We start from the raw sequence: 23129 nt of genomic DNA on the forward strand, positions 1-23129 counted from the left end.
CTTTTCACCTTCAGGCACAACCATGGAATGGGTGAACTAACGCTCAGACCCAGCCAAAATCATGGTGGCTTTAAGTCCCAGACAAACCTACAACCACCAGCCCTGGTCTAGGAGAGGCAGGTGGGCCTGGGAACCACAGCACTCACACAGCCACCTTCTCCCTCACCCCAAGCTCCAGCTCCACCCTCCCCCACATCTTACCTTCAGGTGTCTTCAAGTGGGACTGGGGCTTGCATCTGCCGGGCTTTGGAGGATATCAGCCGGGGTATCCCTGGGCCTGGGAAGCTTTTCTCATCCCCTCCTCCCCAGTTGCCAGGGGGCACTGAGTGGTCCCTCTCTGTCCTTGTGTGGCTCTCCAGCAAATTCCCAGGGAGGGCCTCTGCCTCCTGTATCCTCAGCACATCTCCTGGTGAGGACAGAATGACCCAGAGCCCAGACAGACACAGCATCGAGAAGCTGGGAAAGAGCCTCCGTCCTGCTGCAAAAGCTGTGAGACTCCGCAGGGGCAGGCAGTACTCAGTAATCTCCATGGTTGCATTCAAGTATTAGTGGGTGTCTCCTCTTGTGTACAGTTGCTAGGGAACCTCCAAGGCCACCTTAACTCCCCAGTGCTAAAAAGACTATTAAGCCTTCCTTATCCCGGATGAGCATTGGGGCGGTTTCCTCTCTGTGCTTGCCAAGTGCGTGGGGTCTGGGCCATTCTGGCCCCACCAGAAAAGATTCAAAGACACCCCCCCTCCCCACCTGGCAGCTCTCTCAAAGCTGTATGGAGGGGGAAGACAGCTACTAAGAAGGCCCCCCCAAGACATTTAAAGGTATGGCATGGGGTTCCCGAGGCCTGGGGGGGGGGGGGCGGCTGAGTGGTTAGGTGTTCTGGGCAGGGGTTGCAGCTTCTTTTCAAGGTCCAGGTTCTTGTAGAAGTGGGCATTCCAAGAGGTATGTACGTTGCCATCTTTGGGCATAGGCCCTGCTGGGGGAGGGCTGGTATTTGACATACACATACTGACCGCTGCAGGTTTCATGCTGCTCTTCCTCTGTCTCCTTTCTTGAAACTGAGCACCAGGAGGTAGTGACCAAACATCATTCCGCTCCAATGGTGGCTTCTGTGGGGGCAGCCAATTGCTGGGAACTAGACTAACCCCGGACAGGCGACCTTGTCACAGAGCCAGTACCAGAACTGGTCCTGATTATCCTCCCCTTGGGCATTCTCGGCAGAGGGGCCAAGGGCTGACTGGAACGTGGAGAGGGGAACTCCCCTGTCGTCCCTAGAGGCAGCCCCTTTCGGTCATGGTGGAGGTAAACCGTCATGGCGTGGTGCACAGTATATGGGAGAAGTTCAGTCTCCAGGGCTGGCAGTGATCAGCACTGAATCTTTTGGTTGGTTTGAATTTCAAAGAGGAGAGGGCGACAATGCAGACAGGTTAACGTCATCCCCTGGAAATGTTTGAATATTTGACATGAAATGACAATTTCTGATGAAGTGTTTGCAGCTCATGCTGTTGGAAAGGAACGCTGAGGCAGCTGCAGAGGTCTCTGGTGATGACAGAGCTCAGAAGCCGGACCTCTTGGTTGATCCTCTGCTAGAGTGAAGCATGCAGGCTGGTGGGGACAGGAGAAATCATTTGCAGATGACATCATTTAGCCAACAGAGTGTTCATTTGACTGCTCTCTGGTACTCCTTGGGTGTCCTGAATACAAACCCAGGCCACTTGGACTCCTGAGTGAGCTGTCAGGAGTCAGCACCTTCCATCCTCCTATGCTGTTCCTGGGCATGCTTTGTCAGAATGCACTTGTCACTTCTTGGCAACGCTGGTTTGTAAGCAAGAGGTTTGGGTTAGAACCGTGGCCATTCCCTCCCGCCCCGTGAAGGTGCACAGAGTGCTGTTAGCCAGCCACCTGGTCTAGAGACGAACCAGCACGGAGGGACAGATTGCCTCCCAGCAGACCAACAGTGGGTGTTTAGTGCCTGGTCCAAAGCCCACTGAAGTTAATGGGAGTCTCTCAAGTTCTGTAGGCTTTGGATCTGGGCCTTAGTGACTCGGCCTCATACTGTATGATGCTCAGCCTGCTGGGGAGAGCTGAGCTCCTGCATTGCTAGCCAAGTGCTCATCGCCTCCCGGGAGGCATCACCTTGCTAGTCTGGGCCTGTCGGGGATTGGGAACAGGCTTCTGCAGCCTGGTACCTCCAGGTAGCTGCCTTAAAACCACCCATGTCAGTAGCAATCATCTTAAGCCTGCAAGGAGCAAGTGGTGGGACGTTCTGCCACCTTGCAAGGGAGAGCACCGTGGTGGGACAGCCTTGATTCCACCTTGCTCTTAGCCCACCAGGGATAGTAGTTGGCAGCTCCGGAATGGGGACAGCGGGCTGGCCTGGTTCACCAACCCCCTGCCCGCCAGGATCTCCCACGGGCGAGTGGGAGATCCTGGCACACACCTACCTGCAGTGCACCAGGTTGCAGCTCCTCTTCTGGTTCCTCCACAGCCTCCTGCCTAGGTTCTGGCTGCACTTTTCCTCCTTTGGGTGGTGCCCGCAGCTCCCCGGACTCCTTCATGGAGTTGTGGGCGCTGTCCTGTGTTCTCTGCTCAGTGTCCCCATCCAGAGCCCTCGGTCTAAACTTTTGATCTCCACTCCCGGCTTATCGTGTGTGGTCCTACAGACTCAGTTGTTTTCTGGGCTCTGGGGCCCCTCCCTCGATTGAGCAGGGTGGGCCTCTCGTCCTACATGAGCTTAACCCCCACCCTCAGAGAAACAAAAGCTGTGAGTGACTAGGGGGCTGAGATGGGGACAGAAGCATGGTAGCTGGGTGTGGGGTTGGTGCCAGCTTTGCTTTTCATCCTCAGCATTGACGCTGGTCCGCCCTGCCCCCTTCGGCAGGGAGACATTGCATTCAGGTGGCATGGAGAGTTAGGGGGACCCAGTTACTTTATCTGCCACAGGACTGTTATCCTTGTTCTCCAGGGCCTTTTCATGGTCTGTTTAACCTTCCCTGCTTCTCTCTTTTTACACCTTCTCTCCCTTTCCCCACCCCCATCTTACCTCTTGTCCCACCACCTCTCTGGCTTCTCCTCTGCCCTGTCTGCAGGAAGGCCGGCCTCATTCTCTCCCAGCTTGGGGACCTCAGCGGCTGGTGCAACAGCCTCCTTCAGGAGCCCAAGATCAACCTCCAGCGCACGTCGCTCATGTATTTCGCCTGCCGCTACAGCGAGATCAAGCCATACGGACTTAACTGGTCAGAGCTGAGCCGGGACCTCAAGAAGACATGCGAAGAGCAAGCGCTAAGCGTCCTCTCTAATGACTATGGAGACAAAGACAACTGAGGGGTTGAGGAACCACTCTTAGGCCCCTAAGAGGCAAGCGGGAGAAAAGAGCAGTTGTGGGAGTTTTATAAATGGATCTGCAGGAGGTCAGTGAAATCTCCCAAGACAAAGCTTAAACCAGGGAGGGAAGCTACTGCTCTCTGCAGGACTTACCCAGTATTAGACTCTTCAACACGGCCAACAGCCTTTCTAGTTGGAGGTCTCGTGAGACCCAGTTTTTGTTTGTTTTGCTCATTTTACCAAGAGTTTCCTTGGACTGTGTAGGTGAACACATACTCCAGAATGAAAGTTACACTTTTAAAGGTTCCAGCCCATGACTCCCACCCACATTCCCCATGCAGCGTAACCCTCAAAGAGAACAAAAGCAGAACAACAGAAGCCAGGCAGGGAGAGGAATCTCCTATTTGGAATTAATAAACCCAGCCTCTCAATTAACATCAGGTCTGGAAAAGCAGAAAGAGGGCATCAGCGTCAGATTTAGCTCTTCCCCATAAGGATCCAGCTCTGTGATTAGATCTGATAACAAAAAAATCGCTGCAGTTGTAAAGCACAGGCTCTGGACTGCAGCAGCAATAATCTTCGAACCATCACAGGGTAGGGAGGGCTTGTAGCACCCTCCCCCCACCCCCTTCATTCCTTGCTCGTTCTCCAGAGTCCCTGATCTTGGCTCTGTGCTGGGATCCTGCAAGTTCCTTCCGGTTGTAGTCAGCTCCAAATGGCATGTCGGGGTGGTCACTGAGGTTAACAGGGCAGTAGCAATGTACTTTTCACTGCACCGCATTTGTGTCCTTTTTTGCCAAAATAACAGCTGCTAAGCAGTGATGAGTTTGGGCAGAGCTCTGGCTAAAATGTAGATGCTTGGGGAGCATTTACCCTGGTACCAAACCTCAGCCCATGGCCCACTATCAGCTTTAAAGGTGCCACTCAGCTTGACCAGTAGGATTTGGGGAAAGGAGGGTGAGAGGAACGTGGGATTGTTTCCACTTTGCAGCAGAGGTTGTCTCCTTATCTTCAGATCCCTCTCCACTTAGCAGAAAGTGAAACTCCACCCGGAGTGTGGAATGAACCATGAACACACACCTAGGAGCAGCTTCACAGACCTTTAGCTACCTACTGAAGAGATGCAGTCTCCAACCCTTGGGAGATCCCATCTAAAAACCTGATCTTTGGCTTATTCTTTCATGAAAGGTGAAGCATTTGAAAAGTGACTTCATTAGAGCACCTGGGTTGAATCTGGCTCTTTTAAGAGCGCCCCCCACCCACACCCCCAGAATAGGGCTGTTCTTCCCTAGTTTGATTGCTCTTTCTTGCCACAGCTCACAAGCGTGTTTGTTGAGGTTACTGCAGCGTGAGGCATCGGCACCGACCCTGTGGGTGCTCAGCACCCACCAGCCACAGCTGTTCCCTGCCCCTGCTTGGCAGCTCAGGGAAGGGCTTGGGTGAGGGTGGAGAGTGATTGGGGGGCGGGAAGAGGCAGAGTGAAGGTGGGGCCTTGGGGGAAGGGATGGAGTGGGGGTGTGGCCTCAGGGCAAGGCAGGGGTGGAGCACTGCCAGGGAAAAAGGAAAAGGAGCTAACCCCTGAGGGGACTGACAGGAGCGCTGTGTTTGTACAGCCCTTGCTGCACAAGAATTCATGCCATGGCAGCAAGGATCTTCACTCCTACTTAGTCACAGCTTCCCTGTTTTAAACTCCCATTAGCACTAGGGGAGATGGGGCTTAGTTCAATTCCAGTTCATTGGCAGAAGGGATCTTTATTACCAGTGATGATCGGAGAGGGAGAAAGACTCTCCAGTCCCAGAGTGAGGTGAGGCTACAGAGGTGGCAGGTAGAGAAACATCTTTGACCTTGCCAGCTGAAAACTTTTGATTTGGAACAACTGCGAGATGAACATGGGGCCCATGATGGAATATTTATAGCAGCTTTCAAAGTAGAATCTCCTTTTAATATTTTAATGCTGGCAGAAGCCATCTAAGCCTACACATTATGGTTTCCTGCCAATCTTCTTTTCTCCCACTAAGTGCCAAGGACACAAATCTGTTTGTTTTGTATCTAGTGTGGAGTTAATGCCCACAGCGTTACCTAACAGTATTTGCATATCAGCAACCACCATGCCCTGAGAATTTTGCACATTAGATATGTCAGTTCTCCTGACCTTTTTCAGACAGGCAGATGCAAGATAAAACTCCCTCTGCATTATAACATATTGTGTGGACAAACTTGACCTCAGGAGAGCTGACTTAGACTGGTGAGTCGAGAAGAGCTGCCAGTACCATAGTTAGACCATTACCTGGAAGAGTAACAGTGAGGTACTAAATGCAGCCAACGAGTGTCTCCCTGCAAAAGAAAGTCTGCAATATGCAACAAAGCAATGGAATCCATACGGATCCCAGATTGCACTTTTCATGCTCTGTCACAAAGGTCTTATACCCTTCTGCCCCCAGCAGTAGACACTCACTGGTGCTTTAAATGCCTCCCATGATGCGCTTGCCCTGCTGGGGAAACGGGAGAGAGATTTTAGCAGCTCCGAGGTGGCTTATGCCCCAGACCCAAGGGCTGGTTTCTGTTATAAAATCATCACCACTTGCAGAGTCCCAGGTGTTATAAAAACCTTACACTAACCTTGGTCCGTATCGCAATCATGCTTAGTTATTTGTCTCCCTGCCTCTCTGGGCCAGTGCATCCCACTCAAGGGATCTCAAGACACTGTACAAAGCAATGATAAGCTAGCTGCCAGGAGTGCAGTAACCTTGACGCACTCAGCCATAATTCATACACAGCCCTGGATATTTAAGCTGGGTTCAGTGAGGCGGAATCTTGGCCAAGACACCTGGGTTTATCCTCTTACTCTTTTCAGCAAATGCCAGATCGTCTCTGAAGGACACTTGAACACATACGGCTTTGGCCCAGAAGTGAGTTTGTTGCTCACCAAGCAGTACTGCATACGTGGCATTTTTATAAGAGAGAGACTTTTCCTCTCTAGCAGCCTCATCCCCTTTTTATCACTTCCCAGGTGCAGCAGTGTAGGAGGCTTTGTCAGCCTAGAGAGAGGGATTCTGCCAAGAAACCCCTGCATCTGCCAGACACTGGGCACTCACACCTGCCGGGGTAGCTGATTTGTCCCACTTGTGACTGGGCTTCACAGCCATTTCCAGATTGTTTCTGCTCTTCGCATTTTGAACTACTTGCATCACAGAGCCCCCCACCAGGCAGCCCTGCCTTCCCAAGAAGCCCCTGGTCCTATCACAGTGACTATACATGGCAAAGCCCTAATTGGTTAGCCAGTCCAAGCCCTGGCCAACATAGGATTATCTCTGGCCCTGGTGTCCCTTGTACGCTCCAGCACTTTGTCTAGGTCACTTTTTAAAAGGACTGAGGCGTTGGGGTCTATGGTTGACCTCACAGGAGATTGTTGCTCACTGAGCATCACATACCACCCTGCAACACCACGGTAAGCCCAGCTTCCAGGTGTTGGGACAGCACGAGTACCTGCTGCTGTTTTAGTTATTTGAATGACAGGATAGGCCACATGGGGAACATTTATTGATATTACACTAATACCTGGCTGCTCCAACTGAGCCAGAGTCCCCGTTTTGCTGGGTGCTGAACACATGCAGAGCAGGCGCTTACAATCTAAGTAGACAAAGGGTGAGAGGGGACTTGACTTACTTGCCCAACGGCGGAGAGTAGGACAGTGGCAGAGCCACATCTAGAACCCAGCTCGCTCGACTCCCAGTCCAGGGCCCTACCCAGTAGACTCTGCTGCCTGCCTGTGGTGCTGCACAGAAGCAGGAGTGTCACCCGCTTACTATCATTATTTCTCTAGCACCATTGCCATGCATGGCCCTTCCAGGTGAGACGCATCAAGGGATGCAACAGTGCCTCTTGCTGGCGCAGGATAAGGTGAGGCGGCCTTGGAGCCCAGTGACAAGTCCCCCTCTTCCCAGCCCTGCACAAGTGAGAACACAAGCTGACGTGAGCAGCTGGAGGAGGAGGACAGACTGCTGCTCAGTGCTGTCTTTTGCCGAGGTCCCCTAACGCACAGGTTTTAACGCCAGTTTCTTTATTCTCATGGGGTCTGGTTTCCTTGGTGGGAGGGATCGTGACCCTGGTTGTACTTTATGGCGGCTAATCCTGAATTAACAGTTCAACAGATGCTTTAAGCCACGGAACATTTTAAACTAGACCTGGCTGTTTATTATAGTGTCCTGGCACCAAACACAAGCAGCTGCATTGCAGCCCAGCTGCGTTGCAATTGCACGTGACCTGCTGACCAAATCACCCATTGATTTCCATGGAGACCATTGGCTTCTGGGCCATTGCTGTAAACCAGCTGGAAGTCTGGCCCCAAAAGGTCCAGGTTCCAGATTCACAAAAAGTACTTAGTTGCTTAGCTCCCCTTGAAATCGCTGGGCATCAGGTGCCTAAATACCTTTGTGAATTTGGGCCACAGTCACATACCACATTTGCTCATGGGGGAAATTCTTAGATGCAACTGGGTTTTGTCAATGGCCATGACAGATGCGCGGAAAATGACAAATGGCATTAACAAAGTATTAACCCTTTAAAAGATGGCCTTGACCATGCTGCCAACCAACTGAATGCTTTTCTATGTCTGTGGCCACACTCTCCCCCTTCCTTGTTTTCCTCCTGCATTAATGGCGGATGATTCACTTGAGACAAACCTCCGAATTATTTTCTTGGCTGTAGCTGTACTGCTGTAATAGCATTAATATCTTTTACTTGTCGTGCAATTATTTAACATGAAGATGGTTGGGCTGTTTTGTTTTTTTTAATTACTACAATTCTTGTTTCTTGATGTTCTATTAGAACTCTGTGATGTTTTACTACTGTAGATTGAAAGTGGGGTGTGGGGGGGGAGACATGGCAAAACCATAAGGAATTACAGTATTATTTAAAAAGGTTTTAAAAAAATAATTGTAACACTGTAAAAATCCAGATGAAAATTTAAGTGACTATTAAACAGACTGTTAGTAAGTTGTGGGTTTGGCAAATTGGAATGTTTGTTTATAGTTTTGGTCCCATTGATGTCACTTTTGGCACAAGATGAAGTGTTCAGACTGTAACTTCCTTGCCTTTGAACTCCATTCCCGCCTCACATAAGTTGCCATGAGCCCAGCTGTCCACCAGATTAAGCAACTCCTTAACCACTCAATAAACAAAGCAAGACCAATACTCCCATCAAGGCAAAGTCACTGCAGCGCACACAGATATTAGCTACCCATTTGCCCTGCAGTAGTTGAATTCTAGGTGAATTCCTGGCATGGCATGAAAAAGGAACAGTACGTGTGTGGGTAAAGAATTGGTCACTAGCCTCTCAGATGGTGTAAATCACTAGAGCTCTGTCAACATCACTGCCAATTTGCATCAGCTGTGAATTTGACCCTGGGCATGTGGTACAAGTGTGCAAATATTTCTGGCGGGTGTGTGATTTCCCATCCTGGAAAACTGTAAACTAGCATTGGTGACTGTCAGGTTTATAACAAGGAAATGCATCCTATTTATTACACATCAGGGAAAGTCATTTAAATCCTTGCTTCACAGACCGTTAAGCAGAGTTACAACAGCCCTACGTAACACTTCCTGGGTCTAGCTTGCCTCCTTGCATCGCTGTCGTAGGGTTACGCCCCAGCGTTCTGCTTTTGACCAAGTGCTCAAACAATATTACTTCTGACCTAGCCTTCCTTAAAAGTCTGAAGTCAGTTTTCTTCCTCTGGAAATAGCCAACACTACTTATCCCACAGCCACAGTCCATACCACTGGTACCCAACCTAGACCACAAAGGTGTTAACCATGTGGGCCAGGATTTACCAAGGGCCTCAGGGACCAGACCCTGAGAGTTGCAATGCCTAACTTTCAGGTGCCTGGAAAAAAAAATCACAGGAACAACACTGTGATCCACAAAGCCTGAGTTTGGGACCTATCTCCCTATAAAACAAATGGGGAGAGAATGGGGTGCCTTAGAATACAATGCCAGAAGCCAGCAGGCAAGGTGGGGAGCTGCCTAAACTAACCAATGGGAGACACCAACAAGTGGGCTGTGTCCTAAGCCCTGCCCCTCTCATGGAGTTTGGTGCCCAAGTCTGGGCTGCAGGGACGAGCCCGTCTCTGCTAGTGATTGACAACCAGGAACCCATTGCCTGGACTCAGGTGGCTTAGGCACCTAAGGTTACTTGCAAGAATGAGTTAGGCACTTGTCTCACCCCACACAAGATGGTGGCAGGAGTGGGATGTGGTGGTACCACCAACCTTATAACTTTTAGCCCCGTGCTTAGCACACAGACATGGGCGACCCAGGTTCAACTCACCCCTCTGCCTCACAGGGAGAGGGGAGCCCCCTGCTCAAATCCTACTGCTCAGGAGAGGGCTCTAACTAATGGGCAATAGGGTATTGTGTAGTGGAGCTCCCTCCATCTTTCCTTTTGATGTTGTGCTCCTTTGGATAAATACTTGGAGTCATCAGGCCCGAAGGAGAATGATGCTGTAGCCTGGTGGTTTAAGTACCCACTTGGGCGGTGGGAGATGCAGGGGCCAGTCCCCCTACTCTAATCACTCTTTCATTATGTATCATCCGGAGACTCCTGTTCAAATCTCCCTTCTCCATTAAGCAGAGGGGAGAAGTGAACCTGGCTCTGCTGTGCCCGAGCTGAACGTGATAGCATTGGGCTAAAAGTGATGCGGTGGGCAGGAGCCCTACTGTCACCAGCCAGAGTTTGAATGGAATCTGCTCCAGTAGGCAGTCTCTGAGCACATTTACTGGCTTGGGCCCCACACTCGTGGTAACTGTTTAGCTGCCTCTCTCCCTCCTGGTTTGAGAATTGGTCTGGGGCTTAACAGGTACCTGGAGGGGAGACAGGCATCCAAATGCCAAGAACGAGGTGGCAGCACACATGCTCTGAGGCAGAAACATAGGCGCCAAGGGAGTTTTTACTCTAAAAACGTAGGCACCAAATGAGTTTAGGCACTTACAGGATTAGATGCAAGTTTAGTGGAGCCTAAAAATGGGGTCTAAGTGCCCATTAACTGCAATGATCACAGGATCATACCCCATGGGGCTGTCCCGCCTTTTTTCCAGGTGCTCAATTGCATTAAAGTACCTTCCTTGTGCTAATGTTCCACGTAAGGGATTACTGTCGCTGCCACGGGGATGTTGCACAATAAGCCATAGGGAGAGGTGGCCCATACAACTACGTATAGGAGCAGAGATGGTCTGTGTGCTTGAAATGGGGGGGGGGGAAGCATGCAGCTGGCACTAGATTGCACATGCACATGCTATTCCGCTATGGGCCACACTTGGCAAGGTTTACACACAGCGGGCCCATACCACCAGTTCCAGACACCTTACAACCATAGAACTGGAAGGGACCTCAGGAGGTCATCTCACCTACCTTCTCCCTCCTCTCCCTCCCAACACCACCTTCAAAAGAGCAAAGCTTTTGGGGGCGTGTGATGGAAAAATCACCCAAAGGACGAGTGAAGGGAGTTCCCTGCTCTCCATGTGTCAGTATATAATGCCTGCATCTGTAACTTTCACTCTATGCATCTGAAGAAGTGAGGTTTTTACCCACGAAAGCTTATGCCCAAATAAATCTGTTAGTCTTTAAGGTGCCACCAGACTCCGTGTTGTTTTTGTAGATACAGACTAACAGCTACCCCCTGATACTTGATACCATCTTCAGGATACGTATATTAAATACAGTAGTAGCACCGTTAGGTATGGCCTACTCTTAAAATGCAAAATTCCTTGCATTATAGGAGAGCATTTCTGCTAGCTGCAAGGCTGAGGGTTTTCTCAGCCCCGTGCCTCCACCACCCCAGTCAGCCAGGAGTTTGCATTGAACCTGCAATGCAATTTCTATCCAATGGCCAGCCATCCACTGCTTCTCTAAGGCCTGGCCCACACTACTCGACTGTTGCTGCCTTTCAGATGCCATCCCACAATGCCCCACACTGCCAGTTAAATTGGTGCAAGCATTTCTGTTGAGGACGTGCACTGCTGATACAAGGTGCATAGGGTGGACATGCAGAAGCAGTTTAATTACTGCAGTGGCTGTAAGTTGACATAACGTAGGGCGATTTAGGGTATGTCTACACGACGAAATTAGGCTGAATTTATAGAAGTCGTTTTTTTAGAAATCATTTTTATACAGTCGATTGTGTGTGTCCCCACACAAAATGCTCTAAGTGCATTAAGTCGGCGGACTGCGTCCACAGTACCGAGGCTAGCGTCGACTTCTGGAGCGTTGCACTGTGGGTAGCTATCCCACAATTCCCGCAGTCTCTGCCGCCCATTGGAATTCTGGGTTGAGATCCCAATGCCTGATGGGGCAAAAACAGTGTCGCAGGTGATTCTGGGTGCATGTCCTCAGGCCCCCACTCCCTCCCTCCCTCCCTTGAAAGCAATGGCAGACAATCGTTTCGCGCCTTTTTTCAGCCCAGATGCCATAGCACTGGGATCATGGAGCCAGCTCAGATCACCGTGGCAATTATGAGCACTATAAGCACCATGTGCATTATCCTGGCATATATGCAGAACCAGAACCTGCCAAAGCAAAACCAGGTGAGGAGGCAACAGCAGCGCGGTGACGAGAGTGATGAGGAAATAGACATGGACATAGACTTCTCACAAAGTACGGGCCCCGGCAATGTGCACATCATGGTGTTAATGGGGCAGGTTCATGCCGTGGAACGTCGATTCTGGGCCCGGGAAACAAGCACAGACTGGTGGGACCGCATAGTGTTGCAGGTCTGGGACGATTCCAGTGGCTGCGAAACTTTCGCATGCGTAAAGGCACTTTCATGGAACTTTGTGACTTGCTTTCCCCTGCCCTGAAGCGCCAGAATACCAAGATGAGAGCAGCCTTCACAGTTGAGAAGCGAGTGGCGATAGCCCTGTGGAAGTTTGCAATGCCAGACAGCTACCCATCAGTCGGGCAACAATTTGGAGTGGGCAAATCTACTGTGGGGGCTGCTGTGATCCAAGTAGCCAACGCAATCAAAGAACTGCTGATATCAAGGGTAGTGATTCTGGGAAATGTGCAGGTCATAGTGGATGGCTTTGCTGCAATGGGATTCCCTAACTGTGGTGGGGCGATAGATGGAACCCATATCCCTATCTTGGCACCGGAGCACCAAGCCAGCGAGTACATAAACCGAAAGGGGTACTTTTCAATGGTGCTGCAAGCACTGGTGAATCACAAGGGACGTTTCACCAACATCAACGTGGGATGGCCGGGAAAGGTACATGACGCTCGCGTCTTCAGGAACTTTGGTCTGTTTCAAAAGCTGCAGGAAGGGACTTTCTTCCCAGACCAGAAAATAACCGTTGGGGATGTTGAAATGCCTATAGTTATCCTTGGGGACCCAGCCTACCCCTTAATGCCATGGCTCATGAAGCCATACACAGGCAGCCTGGACAGTAGTCAGGAGCTGTTCAACTATAGGCTGAGCAAGTGCAGAATGGTGGTAGAATGTGCATTTGGACGTTTAAAAGCGCGCTGGCGCAGTTTACTGACTCGGATAGACCTCAGCAAAACCAATATTCCCATTGTTATTACTGCTTGCTGTGCGCTCCACAATATCTGAGAGAGTAAGGGGGAGACATTTATGGCGGGGTGGGAGGTTGAGGCAAATCGCCTGGCCGCTGATTACGCGCAGCCAGACACCAGGGCGGTTAGAAGAGCACAGCAGGGCGCGGTGCACATCAGAGAAGCTTTGAAAACCAGTTTCATGACTGGCCAGGCTCAGTGTGAAAGTTCTGTTTGTTTCTCCTTGATGAAGCCCCTCCCCCCTTGGTTCACTCTACTTCCCTGTAAGCTTGCCACCCTCCCCTCCCCCCTTCGATCAATGCTTGCAGAGGCAATAAAGTCATTGTTACTTCACATTCATGCATTCTTTATGAATTCATCACACAAATAGGGGGATAACTGCCAAGGTAGCCCAGGAGGGGTGGGGGAGGAGGGAAGCGCCAGGTGGGGTGGGGGAGGAGGGAAGGACAAAGACACACTGCACTTTAAAACTTTAAAACTTATTGAAGGCCAGCCTTCTGTTGCTTGGGCAATCCTCTGGCGTGGAGTGGCTGGGTGGCCAGAGGCCCCCACACCACGTTCTTGGGCGTCTGGGTGAGGAGGCTATGGAACTTGGGGAGGAGGGCTGTTGGTTACACAGGGGCTGTAGTGGCGGTCTATGCTCCTGCTGCCTTTCCTGCAGCTCAACCATATGCTGGAGCATATCATCAGTTTGATGCTTCAGCAGCCGGAGCATCGACTCTTGCCTTCTGTCAGCAAGCTGACGCCACCTATCATCTTCAGCCCGCCACTTACTCTCTTCAGCCCGCCACCTCTCCTCGCGTTCACATTATGCTTTCCTGCACTCTGACATTGTTTGCCTCCACGCATTCTGCTGTCCTCTGTCAGTGTGGGAGGACAGCAGCAGCTCAGAGAACATCTCATCCCGAGTGCGTTTTTTTCACCTTCTAATCTTCGCTAGCCTCTGCGAAGGAGAAACATTTGCAGCTGGTGGAGGAAAAGGGAGACTGGTAGTTAAAGACACATTTTAGAGAACAATAGGATCACTCTTTCCCGTTACACCTTGCTGTTCACATTACACAGCACATGTGCTTTCGTTACAAGGTCGCATTTTGCCTCTTATATTGAGGGCCTGCTGGCTTGGTGTGAGAGATCACTCACGCAGTGCCAGGCAACAGAATTCGGCTTGCAGGCAGCCATGGTAAGCCACAGTCTTTTGACTTCTTTAACCTTCATAACGTGTGGGAATGGTTTCAAACAGCAGCACCCTCATTTCCCATACCAAGCGGCCGTTGGGTTGGCCATTTAAAATGGGTTAGCAATTTAAAAGGAGGGGCTGCGGTTTGTGGGTTAGCGTGCAGCACAAACCCAAATAACCCCCCCCCCATACACACGCCCAATTCTCTGGGATGATCCCTTCACCCCACCGCGTGGCTAACAGCGGGGAACATTTCTGTTCAGCCACAGCCAAACAGCCGAGCAGGAACGGGCACCTCTGAATGTCCCCTTAATAAGAGCACCCTATTTCAACCAGGTGACCATGAATGATATCACTCTCCTGAGGATAACACAGAGAGATAAGGAACGGATGTTGTTTGAATGCCAGCAAACACTGGGACCATACGCTGCCATGCTTTGTTATGCAGTGATTCCAGACTACGTGCTATTGGCCTGGGGTGGTAAAGTGTCCTACCATGGCGGACGGAATAAGGCAGCCCTCCCCAGAAACCTTTTGCAAAGGCTTTGGGAGTACATCCAGGAGAGCTTTATGGAGATGTCCCTGGAGGATTTCCGCTCCATCCCCATACACGTTAACAGACTTTTCCAGTAGCTGTACTGGCCGCGAATGTCAGGGCAAATTAATCATTAAACACGCTTGCTTTTAAACCATGTGTAATATTTACAAAGGTACACTCACCAGAGGTGTCTTGTCCATCCTCAGGGTCCAGGAGCATGCCTTGAGTGGGTTTGGGGGTTACTGGCTCCAGGTCAAGGGTGAAAAACGTATCTTGGCTGTTGGGGAAACCGGTTTCTCCGCTTCCTTGCTGTGAGCTATCATCTTCCTCATTCCCAAAACCTGCTTCCGTGTTGCGTGATTCTCCATTGACGGAGTCAAAGCACAGGGTTGGGGTAGTGGTGGCTGCACCCCCTAGCATGGCATGCAGCTCAGTGTAGAAGCAGCATGTCTGCGGCTCTGCCCCGGACCTTCCATTTGCCTCTCTGGTTTTGTGGTAGGCTTGCTGTAGCTCCTTAATTTTTATGCAGCACTGCTGTGCGTCCCTGTTATGGCCTCTGTCCATCATGCCCTTTGAGACTTTTTCTAATGTTTTGGCATTTCGTTTACTGGAACTGAGTTCAGCTAGCACGGATTCGTCTCCCCATAGGGCGAGCAGATCCCGTACCTTCCGTTCGGTCCATGCTGGAGCTCTTTTGCGATCCTGGAACTCCATCATGGTCACCTCTGCTGATGAGATCTGCACTCACCTGTACCTTGCCACGCTGGCCAAACAGGAAATGAGATTCAAAAAGTTTGCGGGCCTTTTCCTGTCTACCTGGCCAGTGCATCTGAGTTGAGAGCGCTGTCCAGAGCGGTCACAATGGAGCACTCTGGGATAGCTCCCGGAGGCCAATACCGTCGAATTCCATCCACACTACCCCAAATTCAACCCGGCAATCACTAATCCCCTCGTCGGAGGTGGAGTAAAGAAATTGATTTATAGAGCCCTTTAAGTCGAAAAAAAGGGCTTCGTCGTGTGGACGGGTCCAGGCTTAAATTGAGGTAACACTGCTAAATTCGACCTAAAATCGTAGCGTAGACCAGACCTTAGTTTTGTAGTGTAGACTTGCCCTGAGCAGAGACTAGTCACTAATTACAAGACACTCACTGTCACTAATTAGTAAGCAATCATGTATTAACAGCTGTACATCACAAAGCAAAGGGCAGTTGTATACATTCATCCCCGCCCCCCCGCAGTGTAAATGAAATGTATTTGCCTATTGGAGGAATTTGCAGTGTGTTTGTCAGTAGTGCTAAGCAGGGGTGAGGCTGCTTTTGTTACTCCTTCAGTGGGGCATGGACAGATTTCCTTAGAGAAATACCAGCAAAGGGTCCTATTAGCAGATCCATTGAGTCATAGCAGTTATGGCTACGCTCATTTTACTCACCCACAGCCATTTGGCCAGGGTGGGGGTGGGGGTGGGCACCACTGGGCTGCCTTTCTCCTAGCACAGCCCCAGACATGCTTGGCAACAGCTCGCTTGGGGCAAATCTTGCCCGCACCTCCACAGCTAAGAGGGGCCCATGTGCCATGATGTGAGTGTAGGGGAAGCAGGGGCTTGGGATGCTGTGACAGGATCCCCAGGGTATAACCTGGAACTGTGGGACCACTGTGTCCCCTTAACTCTGCAGCCTAGGTTGTCTCTCACATTACTTTGTCAGGGACAAGCAGCAAACCCCTCCAGACATTGGTATCACTCAGACACCAGCATGCAGAGGCACACCCAGCTAACTTAAAAATGCACTCCAAGCCACTCCTGAATTATACATAGTAACACCAGCATATCCCTCAAGCCCCAGCCTTGCACCCCCACACCGTCTTACACTGCTCAAGACCATCTCATTAATTGACCAAGCTCATTAATTAGTTCGACACGTCACCACAGGAAAGTGGACATGCACCAGCCTTTGTAATCTGAGCAGGTTCTCCAAGCAGTTTAGACAAACTCACTGGTAAGGAAACAACATTATGATAAGTTCATTAACTACAGAACAATAGCTTATAAGTGTAGGTATAAAGGTTAGTGATAGTTACCTAAGAAAATAAAAAGTAAACAAATTCTAAATCCTAAACTTTTAGTCTAAGAAAGAGTTGAATCAAATAGTTTCTCACCACAATGGATGTTGTAGGCAGATTACAGTTCTTAATACACAGACTGAATTTCGGTCCCAGCCTGGGACCAATCTCCTCAGTTCAAGGGCCTTGTCTGCTCAGCATTCTTGTTGCCTTCAGCATAAGTGGGGGAGGAGAGAGGTGATTTCATGATGCCACTGCCCCCTATTTTATACTCTCAATCCATTTTCCCTGGAAAGATACTGGCCCAGGAACGTCCTGGTGGGCCTTACTGAGTCGCTTGCGCAATGTGGCGCTTGTGCAACTGTCTCTTAAAGCAGTGGTTCTCAACCAGGGGTATGTGTACCCCTGGGGGTATGCAGAGGTCTTCCACAGGTCATCTAGATATTTGCCAAGTTTTACAACAGGCGACATAAAAAGCACTATACAAAGTACAAACTAAAATTTCATACAATGACTTGTTTATACCACGTTATATACTATACACTGAAATGTAAGTACAATATTTATATTCCAAACGATCTTTTATAATTTTATAATAGTAAAAATGATAACGTAAGTAGAGCCCTGCAAAGCCGCAGATACCCGCTTTATATCTGCAGATACCCACATCTGCAGCTATGGATGCGACTATCAATGGACCATTTCTGCAGCTTGGATGCGGGCACACATTTTGAATCCACACAGGGCTTTAAAAGTAAGCAATTTTTTTTCAGTAACAGCATTCTGTGACACTTTTATATTTATGTTTGAATTTGTAAGCAAATAGTTTTTAAGTGAGGTGAATCTTAGGGGTACGCAAGACCAATCAGACCCACCACCAATCACACTCCACCCTAGAGCCAGACTTCCTCAGAATGCAGTGCCCGGGGTCCTCATTCAGCAATGCATGTAAGAACATAACATAAGAATGGCCATACTGGGTCAGACCAAAGGTCCATCCAGCCCAGTATCCTGTCTGCCAACAGTGGCCAATGCCAGGTGCCCAGAGGGAGTGAACCTAACAGGTAATGATCAAGTGATCTCTCTCCTGCCATCTATCTCCACCCTCTGACAGAGGGTAGGGACACCATTCCTTACCCATCCTGGCTAATAGCCATTGATGGACTTAACCTCCATGAATTTATCTAGTTCTCTTTTAAACTCTGTTATAGTCCTAGCCTTCACAACCTCCTCAGGCAAGGAGTTCCACAGGTTGACTGTGCACTGTGTGAAGAAGAACTTGTTTTAAACCTGCTGCCCATTTATTTCATTTGGTGGCCTCTAGTTCTTATATTATGGGAACAAGTAAATAACTTTTCCTTATTCACTTTCTCCACATCACTCATGATTTTATATATCTCTATCATATCCCCCCTTAGTCTCCTCTTTTCCAAGCTGAAAAGTCCTAGCCTCTTTAATCTCTCCTCATATGGGACCCGTTCCAAACCCCTAATCATTGTAGTTGCCCTCCTCTGAACCTTTTCTAATGCCAGTATATCTTTTTTGAGATGCAGAGACCACATCTGTACGCAGTATTCAAGATGTGGGCGTACTGTGGATTTATATAAGGGCAATAAGATATTATCAGTCTTATTCTCTATCCCTTTAACGATTCCTAACATCCTGTTTGCTTTTTTGACCACCACTGCACACTGCGTGGACGTCTTCAGAGAACTATCCACGATGACTCCAAGATCTCTTTCCTGATTAGTTGTAGCTAAATTAGCCCCCCCATCATATTGTATGTATAGTTGGGGTTATTTTTTCCAATGTGCATTACTTTACATTTATCCACATTAAATTTCATTTGCCATTTTGTTGCCCAATCACTTAGCTTTGTGACCAACGCACAGCAACTTAAGCATATGCTGAAGGCCAAGAAAAGCACCTCAGCATGCTCTGAATTGTTTTGCTAAATCTGGGCTTGCAAAAACCTGAAATTAGCCGATATAAAATTCAGCAGATTGTGAAAACAACATATCCTTTTGACGTCCTTGTTAAATCCTGGTATAAAACTAATACTAACAGGCATTTATCCAATACCAATGAGTGCCTAAATCACACACCTTTAAACTGTGGTGAGGACGCATTTATTCACACCTGTTGTGTGTGTCTACTGGAGAATAGCATCCCAGCCCCACTAGCTTGCACACCTTTCTCATGTAGCACATGTGGTACAGCCGACACCTCTAGATTATTAGTGTTGCCAGAGCTTTTAAAATCTCATTTGTTTTTTGCTATCTTCCTGTTCGACTTTGTGCTACACTCAGCTAGCAAAACAGATCATCTCTTGTGCAGCAGCAGGATGTTTTCGTCTTGCAGTGAGTGCTTCAGCAGGGGCAGGGAACATTGTTGAAAAGACATTTTCATTGATTGGCACTTTTTTAGAGTACATGAAAACATTTCTGCCCATTTTGTAAACCCTTATTTTTGTTTTAATACAAAGCCTGAAGTTTGGGTCTAAGGCCCAAATCCTAAGAGATGCTTGGGCACCTAACACCCAATGATTTCACTTGAGGTAGGCATCTAAATCCCTTTGGATCTGGGGATCCGTTATTTGGCACTATCCCTTGAACTATTTAGATCTTTATGGTTTATTAACCAGAACTGCAAGTTCACACTGACACCCACTCACCATCCCACACACTCATCACCTGTGTTGGCAGCTTTGTTTCATTTGCCCTGGCCTAGCCTAATTAATTATGGTGCAGCAGTAGCTTTCACTGCCATCTCCAACAGAAACCTTAAAGTCCTATGCACCCCATCTTCAGCGGACACTCAAATGCCAAACCTTAAATGACCTCAGCAGTGTTACAGCAAAATACCAGCCCACAGGCACTGAATGCGTGACAGGCAGCTGTGCTGAGCTGTCGATAGCACTGATACAGAATAGTGTTCAGGTTTTCTGTTATAGTGCGAGTTTAACGAAACTGGGTTTCATAGTACTTTTAGGTACCTGGTAGAGATGGACATGAAAGCCTTATGGTGCATTGAGGGCATTATGAGTAGGGCTGGAGGCACTGTGAAAAGGAACGCACAAGTCTTTCCTCTTAACTTCTCATTTTCCTGCTTTTAAGCTTTATGGGTGGAGGGGCTAAACAGGGCTTTTAATATTTGTATTGCAGGTGCAGCCAAAGGCTCAAGGTGCTGTACAGACATAATATAAAACACAGGACTTGCCCCGGAAAGCTCAGGTTTGTGACAAGCCTATTTCTAATGCACTTAGCATCATGGGGCCTAATTTGCTCCTGGGGTGAATCCATTTACTTTACTAGGTGTACAGCAGAGATGGATTCAGCCCACTGTGGCCAAATACCATTGCTAAATGTCACTTAGGTACACGCACACACACAGTTTCTCTCTCACATGGCTCCAACACACACACAGTATCTCTTTCACACTGCTCACCCCCAATACATACTTGTAGTATTGTTATTACTTCTTAGTACTTCCTGCAATGCACATATATTCTCTGTAAGTTTATTCTTTCAAAATTGTTAAGGAATAGAGTGTGTTATTTTAGTTTTCTGATTGGTCTGTCCATTTCATAATTTTATTTCTTCTTCGAGTGATTGCTCATGTGTATTCCACTAGAGGTGTGCATGCTCTCCACGTGCACCGGTGCCGGAAGTTTTTCCCTTAGCAGTATCCGTAGTGGGGGAGCACCGCTGCAACCCCTGGAGTGGCGCCTGTATATCGTGCCATAAAGGGGGCTGCATGCTCCCCCCACCCTCAGTTCCTTCTTGCCACCAGTGAAGGTAGTCGGAACTTCTGCTCCAGCAATTGCTGTAGATTCTATCCTTGGTAGTACCTCGATCGTTACTAGTTCTGTAGTCAGTAGCCTGGCCTGGGGCATGCCCCGAGCCCCAAGCTTCAAGTCCTGCGACTCCTGTCGCAATTCCATGCCCAGAAGCGATCCACACTCCGAGTGTCTTCGCTGTCTGGGCGAGGCTCACATAAGTCCTTTAAACCCCGGACTAAATGCGAACACGAGATCCGACTCTGGGCCCTATTTATGGAGTCGGCATCGACCCCGGCACCGGCGTGCCGACCCGACCCAGCGCCAGGGCCCGTCCTCGGTGCGGAGCGATGCCCCATCCACCAGCCGGCCACATGACATCCTGGTTCCTAAAAGGGCTGGATCGGACCTTCCCGTATGCTAGACCCCCGGTCCCGTTCTGGGACCTGAACCTTGTGCTCTCCCGCCTCACAGGGCCGCCCTTCGAGCCCTTGGCCACGTGTTCTGGGTCCCACTTGTCGTGGAAAGTGGCGTTCCTGGTGGCCATCACCTCAGCCCGCCGGGTCTCGGAGCTCAGGGCCCTGACCTCCGAGCCCCCCTACACGGTCTTTCATAGGGATTAGGTCCAGCTCCGCCCGCACCCGGCTTTTCTGCTGAAGGTTGTCTCGGCTTTTCACATAGATCAGGACATTTTCCTCCCGGTCCTCTGTCCTAAGCCTCATTCCTCCAACGAGGAATGACGCCTGCACATGTTAGATGTGCGTAGAGCACTGGCTTTTTACCTAGACAGAACCAGGCCATTTAGGAAATCCCCCCAGCTGTTTATTGCATCGGCCGAGCGCATGAGGGGGCGACCGGTTTCCACCCAGCGGATCTCCTGCTGGATCACCACGTGCATACGCACTTGTTACGACCTGGCAGGGGTTCCCCCGCCTCCTATAGTGAAGGCTCATTCGACGAGAGCTCAGGCCTCGTCGGCTGCCTATGTGGCTCATGTCCCTATTCAGGGCATCTGCAGGGCTGCTACATGGTCCTCTGTCCATACCTTCTCATCGCACTATGCGATCGTCTCCCAAACTCCTACCCACCTCCATCAGGGATAGCTTGAACTCACCTATAGTGGAATACACATGAGCAATCACTCGAAAAAGAAAGGACAATTACCTGTTCCGTAACTGGCATTCTTCGAGATGTGTTGCTCAGGTGTATTCCACGTCCCGCCCTCCTTCCTCTCTGTCAGAGTTGTCTGGCAAGAAGGAACTGAGGGTGGGGGGAGCCCGTAGCTCCCCTTATGGCGTGATATACCGGCGCCACTCCAGGGGTCGCAGTGGTGCTCCCCCACTACGGGTACTGCTAAGGGAAAAACTTCTGGCACTGGTGCACGTGGCGAGCACGCACACCTCTAGTGGAATACACCTGAGCAACACATCTCGAAGAACGCCAGTTACGGAACAGGTAACTGTCCTTTCTCTCCTCTGCTTAAATTTAATTCTTTGAGGAGCATGTCTTCTGGAATGGTGGTTGAAGCATGAAGGGACATATGAATCTTTAGCGCATCTGGCATGTAAATATCTTGCGACGCCGGATACAACAGTGACATGCAAACGGCTGTTCTCACTTACAGGTGACATTGTAAACAAAAAGTGGGCAGCATTATCTCCCATAAATGTAAACAAACTTTTTTGTCTGCGCGATTGGCTGAATAAGAAGTAGGACTGAGTGTACTTGTAGGCCCTAAAGTTTTACATTGTTTTGTTTGAGTGCAGTTATGTAACAACAACAACAACCTACATTTTTAAGTTGCACTTTCACGATAAAGAGATTGAATTATGGTACTTGTATGAGGTGAATTGAAAAATATTTCTTTTTTTTATCATTTTTACAGTGCAAATATTTGTAATAAAAATATAAAGTGAGCACTGTATACTTTGTATTCTGTGTTGTAATTTAAATCAATATATTTGAAAATGTAGAAAAACATCCAAAAATAGTGAATAAATTTCAATTGGTATTCTATTGTTTAGCAGTGTGATTAAAACTATGATTAATCACGATTATTATTTTTTTTTAATTGTGATTAATTTTTTTTGAGTTAATCGCGTGAGTTAACTGCGATTAATTGACAGCCCTAATTCTTAGTTATATCTGTAAAGTAACAAAATTGGCATGGAAATAAATGCAGTTCCAACTATTATACCAATAGCAATGATGGAGTCAAATGTTAGTGAGTCACGTACATGATTGTGATCGGTAAACATAAATGCCAAAATAATTTTAAAAAATTCCCTTTCTTAATAAAAGAAAAGAAACCTTAATCATGTAAGTTAAAATTAAGTACGTTTTTAGTGGCCTGAAAACAATTGATTAAAATAGAGAAGATAATGGCAGTAACACAGAAAGTGCATGTTAGAGAAAGTAAGCAGATTTTATTTATCTCTACTAAAGATAGTGTACAAAGTATCAAACGTATGTTTCTGAAATCTGTTCGCGCTCCAGAACTGATACCTCAAGGCTTGGAATTTGGAATATCTTGCTGTATTATCTCCCGATTGTTCTAAATTTACATATAAACTTTAAACATGGCTTTAATTGGAATTTCTATAATTTTTTTCTCTCTTTATAGAACCATTAGATACAGTGCTCCTGTCAGCTAATTCCTAAGTTATTATCTGAAAACAAACAAACAAACAAAC

The sequence above is a fragment of the Emys orbicularis genome, chromosome 8 (assembly GCF_028017835.1).
Source record: "Emys orbicularis isolate rEmyOrb1 chromosome 8, rEmyOrb1.hap1, whole genome shotgun sequence".
Lineage (NCBI taxonomy): Eukaryota > Metazoa > Chordata > Testudines > Emydidae > Emys > Emys orbicularis.